Source organism: Vicugna pacos, chromosome 5, assembly GCF_048564905.1.
Source record: "Vicugna pacos chromosome 5, VicPac4, whole genome shotgun sequence".
NCBI lineage: Eukaryota > Metazoa > Chordata > Mammalia > Artiodactyla > Camelidae > Vicugna > Vicugna pacos.
The window spans coordinates 35,000,084-35,019,087 of record NC_132991.1 but is presented as its reverse complement, the minus strand read 5'-3'; the positions used below and the strand labels follow the sequence as shown (position 1 = coordinate 35,019,087).

Below are 19,004 nucleotides of genomic sequence, written 5' to 3'. Positions count from 1 at the left end.
GTTCTTAATCAGCAGTGTTTTATCAGAAGCATGGTCAGAGTTTTTAAAAGAGAAAATAAATACTTGGCCCCCACCCCAGACCTACTCTGCCTCTACATATTTGACCTGGGTATGTAAATTTTAAAAAGCTCTCCAGTTGATTATAATAATCCCATTTTAAAATGACTATAAAGCATAAATTCAAGTTCTAATTCCAGACTACTTTATAGTTTGTTTTCCCTTATGTATTCTGGACCTTACTTAATTATTCCAGCATTTACCTAGTTCTCTAAGCCAGCAATTTCTCTGGTTTTCCTTTAGTCCTTCCTCTCCCTTAACTTTCTGTTTTCAGTTCATCACCAAATCCACATTTTACCTGAAAAATATCTAGCTTTAAACCTCTAATACCACTATTTTTTTAAACCATTTTTCTCATAGGCTGTGAAGCCGTTTCTTTATACTGCAGTCTTTCCCTAAAAATAAGGTTGATCATGTCACTTCTTAGCTGACCTTTGTTGGCTCTCAGGATGAATTCAACCATGGTACATTAGTCCTTTCATTTTCAGGTCCTAGTCTCCTTTTCCTCCTCTGTCCCTGTTACTCCATACCTCACACTGAATATTCCAGTTGCACTGAATTTCTCGTTCGTGGATGGACATCAGACCTAGTAGCTCTTTGTATTTAAACTTAAGGTTTCTTTCACTTAGAATCTGCACCGCCCTCCCCCTACTTCTTTGCCTGGTAAGCTCTCAGCATTTGAGATGCAGTTCAAATGGCTTTTCTTTGATAAAGCTTTTTACAGACTCCCAGTCAGAATTAGTTGCCCCATCCTCTTTATTCTCGCAAAACCTTATTATTTGTATCTTTATAATGTGATTTTTGTAAGTCTCTAATCTCCCAGGAATTTCACACTTTGAACATCAACCAGAACGTGAGCTTTTCATGTTTTTCCAGCCTCTAGCAGAGTGCATAGTATATAGCAAGCACTCAAATGTTTGTTCAGTGAATGAAAACAAATAAAGCTTCATTAGTCTGTACCGATTGAAACAGAAACAAGACATGACAGTGGCCAGCTTGTCCTACTATTAAGTTCTCTCATTCGTTTGGCTTTTTGTAGTCAGCCTAGACTTTGTTCTCTGTACGTGGTAATTTCTTACTCTTTGAAGGTCCACGTACAATACCTATAGTGGTAAATTAGATACTTGTCCATCTTTATATCTACCTATTTAAAAAGTTCTGTCTTGGTCTTAAAAATAGATTATGCTTGATGGAGGAAAGTGCAAAAATATAGTCTATAGTGGTGGAATAATTAGTTTATGGAATAGGTATGTAACATATAGAATTTCAGAACTAATTAACAGTAATTTTGGAAAAGATCTGTTCGATCATTAAATTCTTTTACAGTTCTGTACTTGATCAAGTACTAATTTAGATGATGATCTTAAGCAGAAGACTAGGTGCTATGGGATACAAGTTATTTTATAACTTGTAATTGTTCTCTTTTTTTTCCCCTCAACTCTATGACTATGTTGTCATCTCTAAAACAATCAAGTGTGATAACATGAAAAAAAGGGAAAGAACCATATTAAAAAATAATTTAAGTTCAACTTCTTAGTAAGTGGATATCAAATACTGGAGTAATCCAGTTTAAAATTTTTAGTATATCACTATTTTAAAAAATCACTTTTAAAAGTATAAATTGGATAATTAATTATTGCCAAATAAAACCAAATTATTTTAAAGATATTTTAATATAAAAATTGAAGCTTTTTTTAAATTGAAATACATAAATTCATTTTATGAATTTTAGGTATCATCTGTGTGAGTTTTTCATTTGTCAACTATTTTGTTAATAATTTCCATTCAGCGGTTTTCACCTGTGAGAATGTTGCAAAAATGTTTTCCAAACTGTATGAAGAGCCTTTGATGATAATATAGTTCTTAAATATTTTAAAGACACCAAAATCAAGTTCTTCATTATTACCACTTTTATCCTTTATTCCAACTTTTGATGACACTAAGTCTTAGTTATGTTACTTCATCATTCAACCAAGGAAAAGACAACTTTGTGTTATTATGACTCCAATTTGAAGTTATACACACACACACAGTCTTTAAAATTTTTTTTGAACTTTGGTTCTAAAATCACCTAGGGGAATGACAGGAATTTTTAATGTGAATTTTTATATAAGTTAATCACTTTCATTATCTACATATCACTTTTCTATTGATTAGGCACATATGCCAAATTTAAATTACCAAATGAGTTTTATTATGTCAAATAGTTGTCCCCACAGGTTTTTTTTTTTCCTAAAAACTAAGTAATGTAAATTACATATTTTTATGAAACTTGTGTGGGAAATCCATGTGCCATCGTCAAATGCATATTATTTCAAAATATTATTGGAACCAAAAATTGAACCATGCTTTGCAGTATACTGTTTAAAATATTTAAGTAAAAGATATATCCTTAGTTATTCAATTTATTCCAGTGTGCCACTTTAAGAGAAATGTTTTAAGGGAATTCTTTATGAAAATTGAGACAACTTGAATCTAGGCCTTTTTTTTCATCCTTTCAAAATTGAATATTTTCAACAGTAATGCTAGTGATTAGGCAAAATGCCAGAAATGGCTTGTTGAAATATTAATATTAAAATACTTTATATATAAAAATACCAGTGAGCTGCCTTGTTTACATCTAAGTATTTTAAAATACTGTTTTGAGTAATGACCACTATTATATAAAAATGCATGAACTTTTTTGCATGTTACTATGCTAAAGTAATATCCAAATGCTAGTTTTCCATACTTACATTGTAATCTATATTTTTCTTCTGGAACATTAATAGTAAATTTTGATATTGTGGAACTGTTCACCCAGGCATACATGTACAGAGCTTGGCCTCTGAGCTAATTAAAAATGAGTTAATAATATATTATAAGGAAATTATTGTCCTTATTACAGTTATTAGGTAGTTACTCAAATTATAGCTTCAAAGGAATGCAGAGCATGGAAAACTCAGGATTAAATTATGCATTTGAACCTTAGGCCAGCTTTTACTGTAGAGACAGTTTTCTGCTAAGAGAGAAATTGTATGTCATTGAAATTAAATGCTTTTCTGGGGATGGAAGGTTCCAGTTTTTAATGAAATTACTGAGTGTGGTGTAGTGAAATGATTAAAATCTGTATTCCGGGAATGTGGCAGGGAAAAAAATCAATAAGTGCTAGCACAGCTTTGCTGCTCAATGTGATTCCTGAGAATGAAATAAACTACTACAAAAATAATAATTAAAAACATATCAGCACATTAATTTATTTAGCATCAGTCTCCTGAGACATCATCTTCACTAATTTTTAGCATACATTTTACTATGTAATGAGCAGCCTTCTTTTCAGATATCCCTATTAGACAGGCAGTATTTCTGCCCTTCCCCCAGTGCTCCTGCATTGCAATCATTGTACTTGCACTTATTATGTTACAAATGACCGAGGTAAGGCTGACATTCTCAGCGCATGCAAAAAGACCTAGTCTGCCAAGCTTTTTTTTTTCCTAATGAAGCAGCTTTGTGAAATCTCCCCATGTGTTAATACTAATGAAGATCCTCCAGCACAATTAAAATCACAGCCAGTGGCTGAAGAGGAAACATAAAACAATAGCATCTTTTAAGATACATTTATCCACACACATGCATGTACAAAATATACATATATGGTCAAATTATTCTTCTACAGCTTGCCTTTCACTTGATCTTCATCCTGAAAATTAAATTATGCAATTTTAAATCATACGAACTTTTGAGACTTTAATGTGTTGCAGGGGGAACATACTACCTCAATGAAAAAATTTTAATTATATATCTTCTTTGGTAATAAAGCATTACCGAGATTAAGGCCTTAAAAAAAATCATTTTTAGGGAGCCTACGGGGTGGTGTGCTGTAGGAGGGAATGAGGTGTACTTCACCTTTAGTTTAACTTTATTGGTTTCAGGATGTTGAAATTGGTGGGGGAATATGGAAGGGTGAAAAACAGAGTTAGAAGAGATTCTGGCGGTAGACAAATAACATACCTCCTGTGTAGTTTAAAGATGGAGCAATGGGTTACCCAGCCTTAACTTGTTTTTTTTTAAGTCTCCTAATTCCTACAATTAGTTATCCTCCTTTTTTTGCCATCTCAGAAATTGGGGTGGGGGGTACTAATGAGGTTACCTTTTACAGTTTTAACTTATAATTTTAAAATGATTTACTATTTTAATGTTTTATTTAAATTTTAACAAAATGCATAAACATTACAGCCAACTTAACTTGCCCGTGTTAGGGTAGTAGCGTCTTAACCCCCAGACCATTTTGCATCCTGCTTTTTATTTTGAGTTCCAAACATCCACGAATTCTTGGCATACTAAATTAGTTGGCTTTTAGACTTCAACCGAATTCTGAGTTTACGGACAAAAAAAGTTCAGGTGTAAATGGTTAATCTATGCTCCCTATCCGCCAGTGTACTTTTTTTAAAATTACGTTTTCAATCCTATTTTCTGTCTTCTCTACTTTTAAAAGCAAAACAAAACATTTGAGTTCCTTAACTTTTTCCTGGGACAAGGAACGGTGCAAACTCAAAGCTACAGTATTTTTAGGAGGAAGAAGCAACCCCCTCCCTCCCTTGGCTACTTTAGGAGCTGATAGGTCATTTATTATTGGAACTGAAATGGTATAAACAATTCTCTCTCTTTTTCCCCTTGTTAACAGCAACTTTCATTGTTAAGAGAGAGGAGAGAGAGAGAAGCCTTGTTGGTTGACGTCACTTGGTTCATGAAGCCTTCGCCTAGAAGTGAAGCTGCTGAACAAACCTTGAGAAGAATCATCTCCTGCTTCAATCTGCTGCTGGATAGGAACTAATCAGAGAGAGAGAGGCGGAAGACGGAGAAGGAGGGAGTCCAGGGCTTTCCCGATCACAAATCTCACCTCCACTCCAACTCTCTTTATACTTTTCTTGCAAAAATAATAACAGAAATAAGGAGGCGGTGGGGTTTCCAAAAACAAAAATCATAACCTTCAACCATCTGGGGAAGACAAAAATCGCATCCACTGCAACTCTCAGTTCGAAAGTAAAGGTGAGTTTAAAATCCTCGGGTATGAGGGGTGCGGGTGAGGATGAATATTCCAAATGTTGTAAAGCCGGTTGAAAAGAAAAGGAGAAACTACGCTCTTGCGAGCGGGGAATACTCCGGAGTTGCTTATCTCGAGGCGCTCGCCCTGCCCGCCCTGCTCGCCCTGCCGCGGCTGTTTACCCTCGCCGGTCCGTGTGTCTCTTTGTTGTGCTGGCTGGAAGGCTGGGGTGGTGCTCGGGGTCCCGAGTGCAGTTTAGGGGAGGAAGACGCGGAGATGTGCGGTCCTGGGTGGGAGGTGGGGTGTGCGGTCTCAGGAGAATGTAAACTTTATTCCTAGCTGCCAGTGCGGGACTTCGGTCTAGCAGGGCCGCGGGCCGTGCCTCCCTCGGCGCGGGCGGACGCTGCCGCCGCGAGTCCGTCTCCTTTGTGCCGGCCGCCCTGCTCGGCCGCCCCGGCTTCGCGTCTCCTTCTTCCTCCCTTCGGTTTCCAGCGCTCAGGTCGCCGCCAACAGTTTGGCTTCTCAAAATACAACCTCTGGCACTCCTGCGATCGAGGTTCCTACCCGGGAATATCCGCTGCTCCCCCCATCCCCGCCGGGGTAGTTTCAAGATACCCCCACCCCCCACCCCCCCAGTCCGCCTACTGCTGCCCTTTTTTGCCTCCGCCCCCTCTTCCCTCTAGGACTGATTAGCTGCACCTACCCCCACCCCCCCAACCCGCAATTCGGGCCTCTTTTGCTCTCTCTCCCAGAGTATCTTGGAGCTCTGGAGTTTTCAGAAAGTGAACTGGGGGGTGGCGTGGGAGTGGGGGCAGGTGGGACTGGGAAAAGATCCAGATACCTGGGAAGGTCTGTTTCAGTACACAGAGGAGCATAGCTTTTCCTACAGTAATGTCTGTCTCCTAGCAGTCCTTCCCCGGGAGCTGCCTCCTGCTCGCAACTCTTCTTAGCTCTTTTAATCTTCTCGTCGCTCCCCCTCCCCCCTTCCCTTTTGCGGCTCCTCTCCCCTTAAAGTAGTTCCACGAACCCCAGAATTGAGACTTAGGAAACGAAGGAAGTGTTTGGAGAGTCAGAGCTGGCCCTGCTGTTTGGGAGATTTCCCCTTCTTTTCTCTCCCTCTGTATTTATCTTTTGTGTGTTGCTTCCTTATAAAGAGAGAAGCAGCTGCAGCCCTTGGCCGAGTTGTTGAAATTTATCCCTTTGTGTATATTACAATATCCTCCATTTTTTCCCCTGCCCTCTAAACAACAAGCGTTTCGCCATCTTGGGCAATTTTTATTCCCAAGTCTCTCTTTTTTTTATTTTTTAAGGAATGAAAAGAAGCCTTAGAAAGTCAAAAAGTGTGTCTGGGTAAGACAAAGTTTAGGGAATGTTCAGGGGGCCCAGTGACGTCATGTAAACTTTATCGAGGAATTTTCCCAGGAGTAAATTTTTCGCTTAATTTTTTTCCTGTTGTAAGGGACCATGTAAAGTACCATGTAACTTACAGGTTAACATTAAGCTGTGCTGCTTATTTTTGTGTTCTGCTCTCAAAATGAAGCCTCAGTGTCTGCAGATTTTATGTTTTGGTAACAGGTGGAAAATTATGTGCCAAAAATGGTGTAAACTTTTATAGTGTTCTTTAGTATTCACCTAGCTTTTGTCTCCATGTTTTTTTTTTATTCTTTATTGTATTCAAATGTCATTTTTAGTCAGCGTATGTCCTTTCTTATTTACTCCACTTTCTTCTGTGGATTTTTCTTTAATCAGCTTGGTTAATATTTACATATACTTATTTTAGATGACCTAGATCCCCTTTTGTAAATAAATGTTTTTTTTTACATATTTCTTTACATTTTGAAAAGATGTAACTATTGAAAATATTGGAGATACTGGATACTTTAAAAATTTAGTAGCAGATACTAAGTAAAACGATTGGTAAAAATGTAGTTAGTATTCAAAAGGCAGAATTGATTTTAAAATATATTTTATAACATCAAGCTACATGCTCTTTGTCTGCCATTATAAAAAGATAAACAAAAAACATGTTTTAATATGCTTGTCTAAAATAGTTCTTCACCTCACTAAAGTTCGGTTGGTCACGTGACAAAACTTAATGATACACTGGCTGGTATATGACTAAGAGGCACTGTAAATTGAATGGAAAACTGGAATTCTGTCTCCTGTAGTCATTTTCAGGCAGCATGTTTACTTCTAACAAGGACATGAAACTGTCTGTATTTAATTTGCATTCTCTTTGTCTTCTGGGTTGGGGAAAAACATTGACTACAATTAAGTAAAAAAAAAAAGCTAATAGAAACAATTCTGAGTACATTGAAAAGGTTTGTCTAACACATAAAAACTTACGTTGTTATGTGGTATGTTTTTATATCTATAGCACTCTTATTTGGTGTTACCTGCTATGCTATTTATTTAGGAATTTGCTTGATGTAAAATGCTATATAGAAAGCTTGACTGAATTGAATGTCTGCCATTTATGTGAATTGTAGGTAGGTGAAAAATGTTTAAATAGTTAAAAGCACATAGAACAGATGGTTTTAAATTATACATGCAACAAAGGACTAGAAGATTTGGCAGATTATAAATGGCAAGCAACAGAGGATAAGCAGTTTAAGAAAATGGTAGTTAAGTACGTTTGATGTCTCACACCTATTGTAAACACTGTACATATTGTCACTGTGCTGCATAATCAATAATTTAGACACATTGAGGTACTTGTAAGTTTCAAGTAGAAAAAAGATCTTACAAATGTTTGAAATGAATGGTTGAATGTAAAATTACTTTAAGCCCATAATGACAAGACTTTATTTTTTTTTTTTAGGAAATCAAATTGTATGCTTTAAAAACTAGAAGTTATTTATGAGAACTTAATATTTTTGTATTCATATAATGCTTTGGAGAGAAGTAGAAGTAGATACATATTTTGAAATGCAGAGAATAGTGTATTTACTGTTACATGTTAAACTAGGGCTGAATTTTAGCTGCATTTACTCTTTCAAACACTACTGAAAAATATTTTTAGACTATCTGTCTTGGAAATGCATTTATTAGAATACTGTTGTCATGAGTTACTAAATACATATTAATTCAGGAAGGATATATTTTAGTATTAATTTTTTAGTTTTGTTCATAACGTAATGGTAAGGTTTGCTTGGTGACTAGTTTACTGTCAGTTTTCAAAATGGAAAGATTTGTATGTAGGTTTTGCCTTTCTAGAAGAATTTGGGTGATTATATTTAGCATTTTCAAAAGATTTAAAATAAGTTAAAGTATTCAACTAGGCAGAAATTTGTTTTTATTTTATAAGCCATTTATTTTAAAATGCATATGAGACTGTAATGGAAACCTTGGAATGTTAATTCTGTTGCCCTTTCTCCCATTTCTTTGTTTGCATGTTTATTATAGAACTGCAGTGTAAAGGAGCAGATGTTTTGCCAAACATCCTGATGTGTTGCTTTTTCTTATGGGAGTGCATAACTGTTCCTTCTGATGCATCAACTTGACAGCTGGTTGATTTCATGGAGCTGCTAAGAAGCCATTAGTGGTGTCATTGAATTGAAACAGAACAGTCACTCCTAGCTTGAACTTCAATTGTTAATGTCTTTGTTGCTACTTTTGTGTTAACATCCAAGATACAGGATATCACAGTTGCATGAAAGTTCATGTTTTCAGTCTTATTTCCTTGAATTAGTGAAAGTATGTGTTAGAACTTGATTACTTTTAGGTTTAAAGATTTCTCAGATTTAAGTTGTAGTTTCTGAGTTTTTGACCTAGTCCTTAGGTAGAACTACCAAAAGAAGATGATTTAGCACAAAGTAATGTGGGGATTTTGACCCCTAGATGAAATTGTTTCATCAAGGTTTAATTATTTTTAATAAACTTGATGTTCTGAGGGATTAATTAAATTACTTATGGCAGTATTGTAGAAGTTTTTGATTTATATAAAGTTAAATATTTTATATATTTATATATAAATATATATATTATATATTTTATATTTTATATTTTAAAACGATTGTGCTTTATTTAATAAATGTTGATTTTGTTTGATTAAACATTTCTTTAAACTTTTGTTCCAGAAGATAATCAGAAGAGAAGAGAATTATTGAGGAAAATGGCTGTTTAGGATTTACTTTTCTTTATAAGGAGGTGAAAGTATCATTAAATAATTGGCTAGTAGTCATATAATGATTTTTAAATTTGAAATTTTATTTTTATTATAGTGATAACTTTTATTGATAGTTTCAGCTATCAAACTGGTACTAAAATGGTGTCAGGTATCCCATTGTACCTAAGTGTTTTCTACTTTTTGTAATTATTTGCCTTTTGTGTGTGTGTGTGTGGGAGATGAGATAGGAAAGAGGGAGAATAAAGAGTGATAATCTCAACAGAAAAAAACCACATTTCAAAAAATTTCTTCAAGAAAACTTTAGGACGATGAGTTTGAGGATAAAATGTAGCTTATCACTATGTTAAGCGATATTTTCTAGTTCCAGTATTTATTGATTTTTAATTTTTAAATATTTAAGTACACCAACAATTTTTCAAAAAGCACAAAATTCATAACGTTTAAAGTAGTGTGCCTTTAAAAGAAATTCTCAAAATGTGAAATTGATGATTAGAATAATTTGCTGAGTTAAATCTCATTAAAAGAACTTACATAATGTAAACAAATTTAAACATAATATACTGCTGAATGATTCTAGATTTATGATTTCCTAAAATCATTAGGTTTATAGAGATGCTTTTCTTTAAAATAAATTTTATAGTACTGAGACTAAAGCTAAAATTTATATTCAGGTAATAATGCTTTTATATAACTTTAATGTAATCACCATACAATTCCTTAAAAAGAAAACTATTCTCTTATCATAGCCTATGGTTAAATTCTTGAGAAATATATTTACTAATAAAATATTTGTGTCATGGCAATGTTCATATAAACTAAATGGTAAATTGAGTTGTATATTAAATGTAAACTTTTTAAAAAGGAATCTTAATGCTTAACTCATTTTTAGAGATGACATAATTTTAATTGTAGTGCAAATAACCATCTCATAATTTAAGTAGGAATTTTTAATTTAAGTAGGAATTGGGTTTTTCAAAGGAAAGCAGTTCTAAACAGAAGAGTCATAAAAAGTTTAAACTTTCATTCATAAATTTTTCTGTTGATCCTATTAACTTTGAAATTATGGGCAATAAATATGTCTAATTAATTTACAATTACATATGGAACTTAAACTAAAATGAATGTACATGACTTTTAAATCTGTTTTGAATGGTATGTGATTTGTGGCAAGTCATAATATAGTTGGAGATGTAAAATATTTAAGAGACCTGATATTGCTAAGTTAAACATTGAGCTTTTTAAATGAATAGCTTTTATAAGAATATGAGGTGAAAATACATTTTTTATCACACGTGTTTAAAAATTTACTGTGTAAGATAGGGTGTTTTTAATTTGTTTTTTAAAATCAAATTAATGCTTTAAAATAGTTTTTATAATTTATGAAATTTGACTTATACTTTGATTCTTTAATGCCTTTCAAATAAAACTTTAGTGTTAGATATTATAATAAGGTAATACGTAGATCGGAACCTTTACTAACTGTGTGTATATGTGTATGTAAGGAAAAAGGAGCATTTGGTTTGCAGATAATAATTGCATTGGTACATCAGCTATGTGTAGACATATTTGTGTGTTTTTCCTCTGTTTTCTCCTCTTAACACTTTTCCACAAGCATGCACTCATTAATCAAAGACAGTGCACTCCTGCTGAGGGCAGAGAGGTTCATCAAATTGGCAGTCAGTTTGGTGTAAAAAACGGTGTACTGAAGCTCTTAACTCGCTGGGACATAAATAAATCTAAGGTCTTTGTATGCATACCCTGGAGGTTAATACTGTATAATTCAGTGTCCTGTCTTTGTTTTTATGATTGATGTTTTTAAATGTTTCAAGCTTGATGCAAGTCTTCTAGTAGGTGAAGTCTGACAATCTGATTGGCTGAAGTAAGAAAGTATTAGGTTGTCAGAAGGACTTTGAGTATGCTGCAGAGATTTTGGGTTTTTTTTCCTACGAGATCATTGTCATATTGCCTGAGCTGTTATAGGAATGTACCAATGATTGACATCCCCCACTGTGATAATGGACCCAGTGCATGAAATGCCAATAGTTTGGTCCTATTTGTTCAGAAGCTTACTGCTATTTGTATCCTTAACAGAGCTAACATGTAGAACAAGCAAAACTACTGGGATTTCTCTGTAGAAATAGTACTGGGATTTGGCTTTAACATGAATTGGTTGCATATTCATAATTTAAGAACAGCTGGTTACAGCAAGCACATAGTCATTTGCAAGCTATTATAAACCATTCCACTCACACATGGAGCCTGTGCTTGGTGGATTTTTTTTTTTTATTGATCTACCTGCATTTAAATCTGGTCACTGCTGCTGCAGAAGCTCTTCATTTTAGCTGTGTTTGCAACATAGAACAGCTTCAATTTTAAATATTTAATTTAAACTAAATGCTGAATAAAATGAAGAAGCTTTGAAGGAAACAAGTGTAAAAGGTCAATAATGTGTTACCCATCGTATGTCTCATTTGGTTAAAACAAACAGACTTAGATTATACAACCATTTAATTTTTGGAAAATATGTTTTATGATTTTGCTAATAGATAAATAACTAAATTATCTTTGATTTGAAAATAGTGTCATTATATTTAACTAGTTAGGTATACTTTTAAGAAACAACACAAACAATAGATTGTGATTAATTAGCCTGTGAAACATTTCATTTAATATATAGAAAAGTGACATTACTTTAATTTTGACTGGTGTAAGGCAAGATAGAAAGGAAAATCAGCAAGACATTATGATTGGATTAGAATAATGTGAAACCTGAAACCATAAAGCTGCTCTAATTTTTTTAGAAGAAATCTAGTGAGGAGTCTCTTCTACTTTTTGGGTCACTTCTGGAAAATTAAGCACAACTGTGCTGTTACAGTATTTAAATGACATGTGTGAGCTAGTTCAGCTGTAATAGTTTCCTGCATGGTGTGCTGCCAGTAGTGACTGAAGAGAGAGGAGAAAACCACTATATACTAAGCTTTCAGTGAGAAGAGTAGGAGAGGAAAATGTTAAATTTGATTTCAGATATTCTGATAGGAATCACAGGGAGAGCTCTGCCTTGATTTGTGTATGTTAAAATAAGTGGATATCTGAGTGATTTGTAATGGTGGTGATTATATTGAGCTGTCCACACAACATAGTGTTATATTCACATGTGCATGCATGTGTTTGTCCCCACACTAGATGATGAAGTAGCTTTCAGCACTTCAAGGTTGAGTACCAGTTCTAAGAGTGCATTTTACTCTTTCTTAGCTTCACAAATGGCTGGATATGTTGGTAATATAACAGAATATATGGCCAAATTTAATCTAGCTGATAGTAGGCTGTACTTTTTTCTAAATAATAAATTCAAAGGTTATTAAAGGACAATGTGTTACATTTTAGTTTTGAGTTCCATAGGATAGTAACTTTATATATACAGTTAATTTGCCATTATTTGAGGTTGCATTAGTCATTTTGTGAATTATTCTGTGCCCTTTTTTTCTTTTGATTATTGTTCTTTCAGTTATTTCCATGCTCTTTGGCATCATATCACAGAATAAGCTGAGGAAATAAAAGGAAGTAAATTTCAAATGAGTCTAGTTTCCCTTCCTCCCCCACTTCTTGGTAGATCAGATACAGAAAAATCCTTAGCTTTTCACCAAAATGAAGGTTTGGAATTTTATTTGTCTGCATTTTCTGGTTCTTATTATAACACACAATCACATTTAGATAAAAAGAAATGTGAGGTAATGGACTCAATTTTTAAAATACTAGTAACCCAATAAAACAGTAGAAAATTTAGCCAATTACTTGAAAAATGAATTGACTCAGTGATGACCATGGGAGAACCACAGATATTTTATACACTTGTATTGTTCTAGTACTAATAATAGGGGGAAAGGAGAATCCCTTCATTCATCAGATTTATACTGAATGCTATCTTCAAGCACACTCTTGGAGAGCTGCAGAATAAAGTTTGTGAAAGCTCAGAGTAGGAGAGAGATGACTTTTGTTTGGAATCTTTAGAAAATGCTCTTTGGTTTAGGTAAAGTAACATTAAATTAGACCAAGGAGAATGACTAAACTGAATATTCAGAGATCAAGAAGAAAGAATTCAACTAAAGAAGGACAGCATGAGCACCCTCTAGAAACAAACTAATTAAAGCGAGGTCTATTGGGCATCTGGAGTAGTGTGCAACCTTTTTGGGGTCATCCCAGAAAGAAAAGAAAATGTTACAGGTTCTTGTTTTTCCATTTTTGCTTTCAAAATTGACTGTTTAGCTTTATCTGGAGAGGTGGGTTAATCTGCTTCAAATCACTCATGTCAGTGATTCTTGTTTGTGGAAGCCAGGTTAAAACTGACAAAACTGCCCTTTCTGGTCAGTTTTTCAAATAATTGTGCTTCATGTGAGATTAACCAGAACCACTCTCTTTTCTCTCATTCTTTTCCTATGCTTTTATAAAATTTTTTTGGAAACCTAATGCATGGTCATAATACTTAGTAAGAACATTGAGCAAAGAGGCCATCCACCTCTGTTTCCCTTTTCTAAATTTGATGGTGAGGAACTAGCTTTCCAAGTTGATTTGATGCCTCTGTCTCAAAAAACACTTCTGTTGGATGAATAAAGAAGACAGACAGACTGGCTGGACTGTCAGTAATAGTATTATCCATAAGGACAGAAGGCAACAAAATGTATAAGCTCTTACTTTAATTATATCAGCACTGGATTTCCCAAATAATTAAAATCTCATGAAGATTAGAGTTTGAAAAGGAAAGACGAAAAAACTTCAAACAGAACTGTAAAAGAAAGTCTTAATTTTCAATGGTTAGATTTACCCAAACTTCATTGTTGCTGCACTAAGATAATGAAATTTTTTCATTTTCCTTATTTGCAATATTATGATGAACATATACTTGAAGGGATGTGTTAGAAGAAAACCTTAAAAGTTTTATGTAATCATTCTTATCTTGATGATGGTGAGTTCTGAGGTAAATGAAATGTGGAAATGAATGGCAATAGGTATTTAGTATCCAAATTTAGAGAGAAGCTGTACTTACATTTTCTGGCTTCCATGATGTCTCGTTGAAACATAACTTTTGGACTCCCTTGGGAAAAAGATTATTGTTAACATAAACCATTATAGTGATGTAAGAAGCAGCAAAGTCTATCTTGAGCATCTGAAAAAATCAGGGAGCCCGTAAGTCACAGGATAATGTATTGCTCCTTTTCTGGGTTGTTAGTGTAGCATACTGAAAGAAATAAGATCTGCAAGGCAACAGTAACAGAGATTATGAGTCAAATCTATTTTAAAAGGGTACTGCAGAGCTAAAAGAAATGTTGTTAGGGAATAACAACAAGAAAAAGAGGAGATAATTTTAAAGAAGGCTTTTAAATGGGGTTAAGAGAAGTGGAGCATTGTTCTGTAATTGAGTCCTCTTGGAAAGTATCAAGATTTTCTTCGTTCTGCTCTAAGTATCTTAGCATTAGATTCCTGTGCATTATTAATATTTTCAGCAGCTTACTGAAAAAATAACTTAACTATAATCATACCTTGGGGATTTCAAGTGGGAAGTTGAAGGGTTAGGGAAGGGCTGTGTAAACAGTACACAGTTGGTCCAGGAAGAGAACATGGAATAACTTTGGCCACTTAGGTAAAAGCTCTTTCCCTTTCTTTCTTCAGAAAGAGATGTTCTTGCCAAAACTCGTAAAAGAGAAGAACTTGTTTAAAGAATATGTAAATACTTTTATACTAAGTGTGAAATGGGAGTGGAGGAGAGGAGCAAGGCATGCGGGGAGGCGGGGAGGAGCTAAATAGAAAGTGACCAGAATTTCCCTGCTTTGGTTTTTAATGAAGTGTTCTATGACATAGCACCTTGAATTTGACCTTTTTCACTTTAATGTGAAACACCTTTTGTGAAATAGGTCATTTTTTGCAATTTATTGCAGAAATTTTATTCTTTGTAGGTAGCATTTAATATGTTGCAGCTGAAGTCTAGAGATAACAACTAAATTAACTACATATGCATGGGTAGAAATGAATGTTTGTTTCTGTATTTGCAATCTCAGCAATTCACAAGTGAGAGAAAAATAATCCTGTGGCCACTCATTGAAACAATCGCTTATTAGTTTTTCATGTTTAGTACTGTTATGATGTACTAATAGTTCTGTATTAGGTGGTAGTGATTAGTTAAATAAATTGGTCATTAACTTGAGAAGAAGAATAAGGTCAGCATCTATTTCTTAATGACTAGAAACAATTCAGGGTCCCCAGAAATAAAATGCATGGCCCATAATATGCTTAAAGAGTTCACAATTTACTTAGAAAGGATGTATATAGAGTGAAGTCTCATCTTTTGTGATTTTATATTAGAAATTCAATTATTTATGTTAGGAAAAAAACTGGGGGTAGGAAAGGAAAAACAATTTAAATAGCTATCATTCACTCAGTGACATGAGTCAAATGTTCTGTTCCTGGATAGCTCTCACAATGTGGTGTCTTAAACTAAATGTGGCTCTTATGTCTTTAAGTATTTTTTGTATATCATAGCTTCTAAATACAGGCTTGCTACATAAATAACATCTGCTTTAGTGTTGGTGGTGAAACTTACTGAGAGACGGTAGAATCCATCTCTGGTGTGGTCCATGTCAGTGATACATTTCACTATATTTTAGTACAGCCTACTACTAGAACCTCCCACACTCCCCAATTCGCCAATAAGATGAGTTTCTACTCTATATGAAAGTTGCATGGTTTGGGATAGTTTATACGCTTAAGTATTGTTACTCCTCAAAATGTTAAAGGAAATTGCTTTGGAGCTAAGAGTTCAAGGTGAAACTTCAGTTGGGCTTTGAGGGAAGTAGTAGATATTTTAGCTTAGAACAGCAGCCTGAACAAAGGAGAGGATGGAGGGAAACTTACCTAACTAAAATTTGTTTGAAAATAATGGGAGGTAAAGTTAGAAAGGGGAATTTGAATTAGCTAATAGATTTTTAAAGCAGAGATGTGACATGATTAAGGAGTGTTTTAGAAAGATAGATTTGGAAGAAATGTGTAAAATGTATAAAAAGAAGAGGCTATTAAAAGAAATACTAGTAATTTATTGCAGAAATTCCAATGTCAGGTGGTACTGACTAGACTAACAGCAATGAGAATGGGCTGAAGGATAAAGAAAGGTACATAATTTAAAGGAAGGGGGTGGAGCTAGTTTGAGGAGGTAGGAGATTATATTACCTTACATTCAAATCTGTTTCATGTGACCATAACAATAATTTGATACAGTTGAACACTTGTTTTATCCTTTTCAGATGATGAAAGCGAGAAATAGATTAGCTGTGGATTACCACTTGCCAGTACTTAAATACTGTTTCCACTACAGCACACAGTCTCATGATGAGTTTACCTTAAGACAAACTCTCATCTGTTTTTTAAATCCCTTCTACTTCACTCCTGGTATATCCCATTCTGTATAGATGAATAGTTAATCCAATTAGCCTAATATTTTTCACTATATTTATGTTTATACTCTGTATGTGTTTATACCACTGCCAAACATCACTTTCTGAAAACCACTGGGAGATAGGAGGCAGCATGTTTTAAGCATATTAGAGACATACCATATGTTATGGATTTCTGAGTGTAGACTTTAATGACTCTATGATTTTGCATAAGATGCTTCCTGTGTGCAGTAATTTCCTCTCTTTTTGCTTAGTCAAATCTGCTTATTTTCTAATACCCTTCTGAAGAGTTTGTTTTGTGAATCTTCCCAACCCTCTGCCTCCTGACAAGATTATCTGATTCTTCCCTGTGACCCAGTTGAGTGCTAATGGTGGATGATGCATGGTTGTTCAAATAGATTGATTCCTTCCTTCCTAACTTTATAAATAATGCTTCACTGAACACTTTTTATTAATAATACTTTTATATGTTGTTTGACATTATTTCATAGGATAAATACCCAGGAATGCAATTGCTGGGTCAAGGGCTGGGAATACTTTAAGGCTTTTAATATATGTATTGTGATTGTCTTTTGAAAGGATTGTATGATTTTATATGTCACTGGAAATATATAAGTTTACCTATTTATCACACCTTCATTGGAATGGGTATATTTATTATTTTTAGCTCTTGCCAATTGCGTTGCAAAAAGTTGTACCTTATTTAATCTGCGTTTCTGTGACTAATTAGAGTGACCGTTTTTCAGTGTCTTAACTGGTTTATTTTTTTGATTAATAATACTTTATTTATTGAAGTATCGTTGATTTACAATGTTGTGTTAGTTTCTGGTGACAGCATAGTGATTCAGTTATAAATATATATATTCTTTTTCATTATAGGTTACTACAAGATATTGAATATAGTTCCCTATGCTATACAGTAAATTCTTGTTGCTTATCTGTATTATGTATAGGAGTTTGTATCTGTTAATCTGTTACTCCTATTTTATCCTTCCTTACCTCCCTTTCCCCTTTGGTAATGATAAATTTGTTTTCTATGTCTGTGAGTGTTTCTGCTTTGTATATAGATTCATTTGTATTATTTATTAGATTTCACATAGTGATAACATATAATGTATCTTTCTCTTTACTTCATATCACCTACTTAGTATCACTTTCACTTACTTCACTTAGTATGGTAATCTCTGTGTCCATCCATGTTGCTGCAAATGGCAATATTTCATTCTTTTTATCACTGAGTAATATTCCATTGTATATACATACCACATCTTCTTAAACCAGTCATCTGTTGATGGACACTTGGGTTGTTTTCATATCTTGGCTATTTGTAAATAGTGCTGCTATGAACATTGGGGTGCAAATATCTTTTCAAACTAAGAGTTTTCATCTTTTCCATATTATGCCCAGGAGTGGGTTTGCTGGATCATATGGTAAGTCTGTTTTTAGTTTTTTAAGAACCCTTCATACTGTTTTCCATTATGACTGCAGTTTACATTCCTATGAACAGTGTACTAGGGTTTCTTTTTCTCCACACCCTCTCTAGCATTTATTATTTGTAGAATTTTTAATGATAGCCATTTTGACTGGTGCGAGGTGATACCTCATTGTGGTTTTGATTTGCATTTCAGTAATAATTAGTAGTGTTGAGCATCTTGTCATGTGCCTGTTTGCCATCTCTATGTCTTCTTTGGAGAAATGTCTGTTTATTTGTCCATTTATGATTGGGTTGTTTATGTTTTTGATATTGAGTTGAATGAATTGTTTGTATATTTGGAAATTTGGGATATTAATCCCTTGTCAGCTGCATCATGTACAAATATTTTCTCCCATTCTGTAGGTTGTGTTTTTGTTTTCTTGATGGTTTCCTTTGCTGTGCAAAAGCTTTTAAGTTTGATTAGGGCTTATTTATTTTTGCTTTTATTTCTTTTGCCTTGGGAGACTTAAGAAAATATTGCTACGATTTATGTCTGAGAATGTTTTGTCTATGTTCCCTTCTAGGAGGTTTTGGTGTCATGTCTTATATTCAGGTCTTTAAGCCATTTTGAGTTTATTTTTGTATATGGTGTGTGGTTGTGAAGGAGTGTTCTAATTTCATTGATTTGCCTGTGGCTGTGCAGTTTTCCCACTTTTCCACTTGTGGAAGAGACTGTCTTGATTGTATAATCTTGCCTTCTTTGTTGTAGATTAATTGACTGTAGGTGTTTGGGTTTATTTCTGAGCTCTCTAATCTGTTCCATTGATCTATATGTCTGTTTTTATGCCAGTACCATGATGTTTTGATTACTGTAGCTTGATAGTATTATATTAAGTCTGGAAAGGTTATGCCTCCAGCTTTTCTTTTTCCTCAGATTTATTT

General features: G+C 34.1%; 1 protein-coding gene across 14 annotated transcripts in view; it reads left to right on the top strand.

Moving 5' to 3' along the window:
- The window catches only part of BAZ2B (bromodomain adjacent to zinc finger domain 2B), a 297,477-nt gene that overhangs the window by 58,346 nt on the left and 220,127 nt on the right, over positions 1–19,004 (top strand). For all 14 annotated transcript variants that reach the window (XM_072961031.1, XM_031678464.2, XM_031678462.2 and 11 more), the window contains exon 3: positions 4,721–5,085. The gene's annotated coding sequence lies outside the window, so the exon portion shown is untranslated. The remainder of the gene's footprint in view (positions 1–4,720; positions 5,086–19,004) is intronic.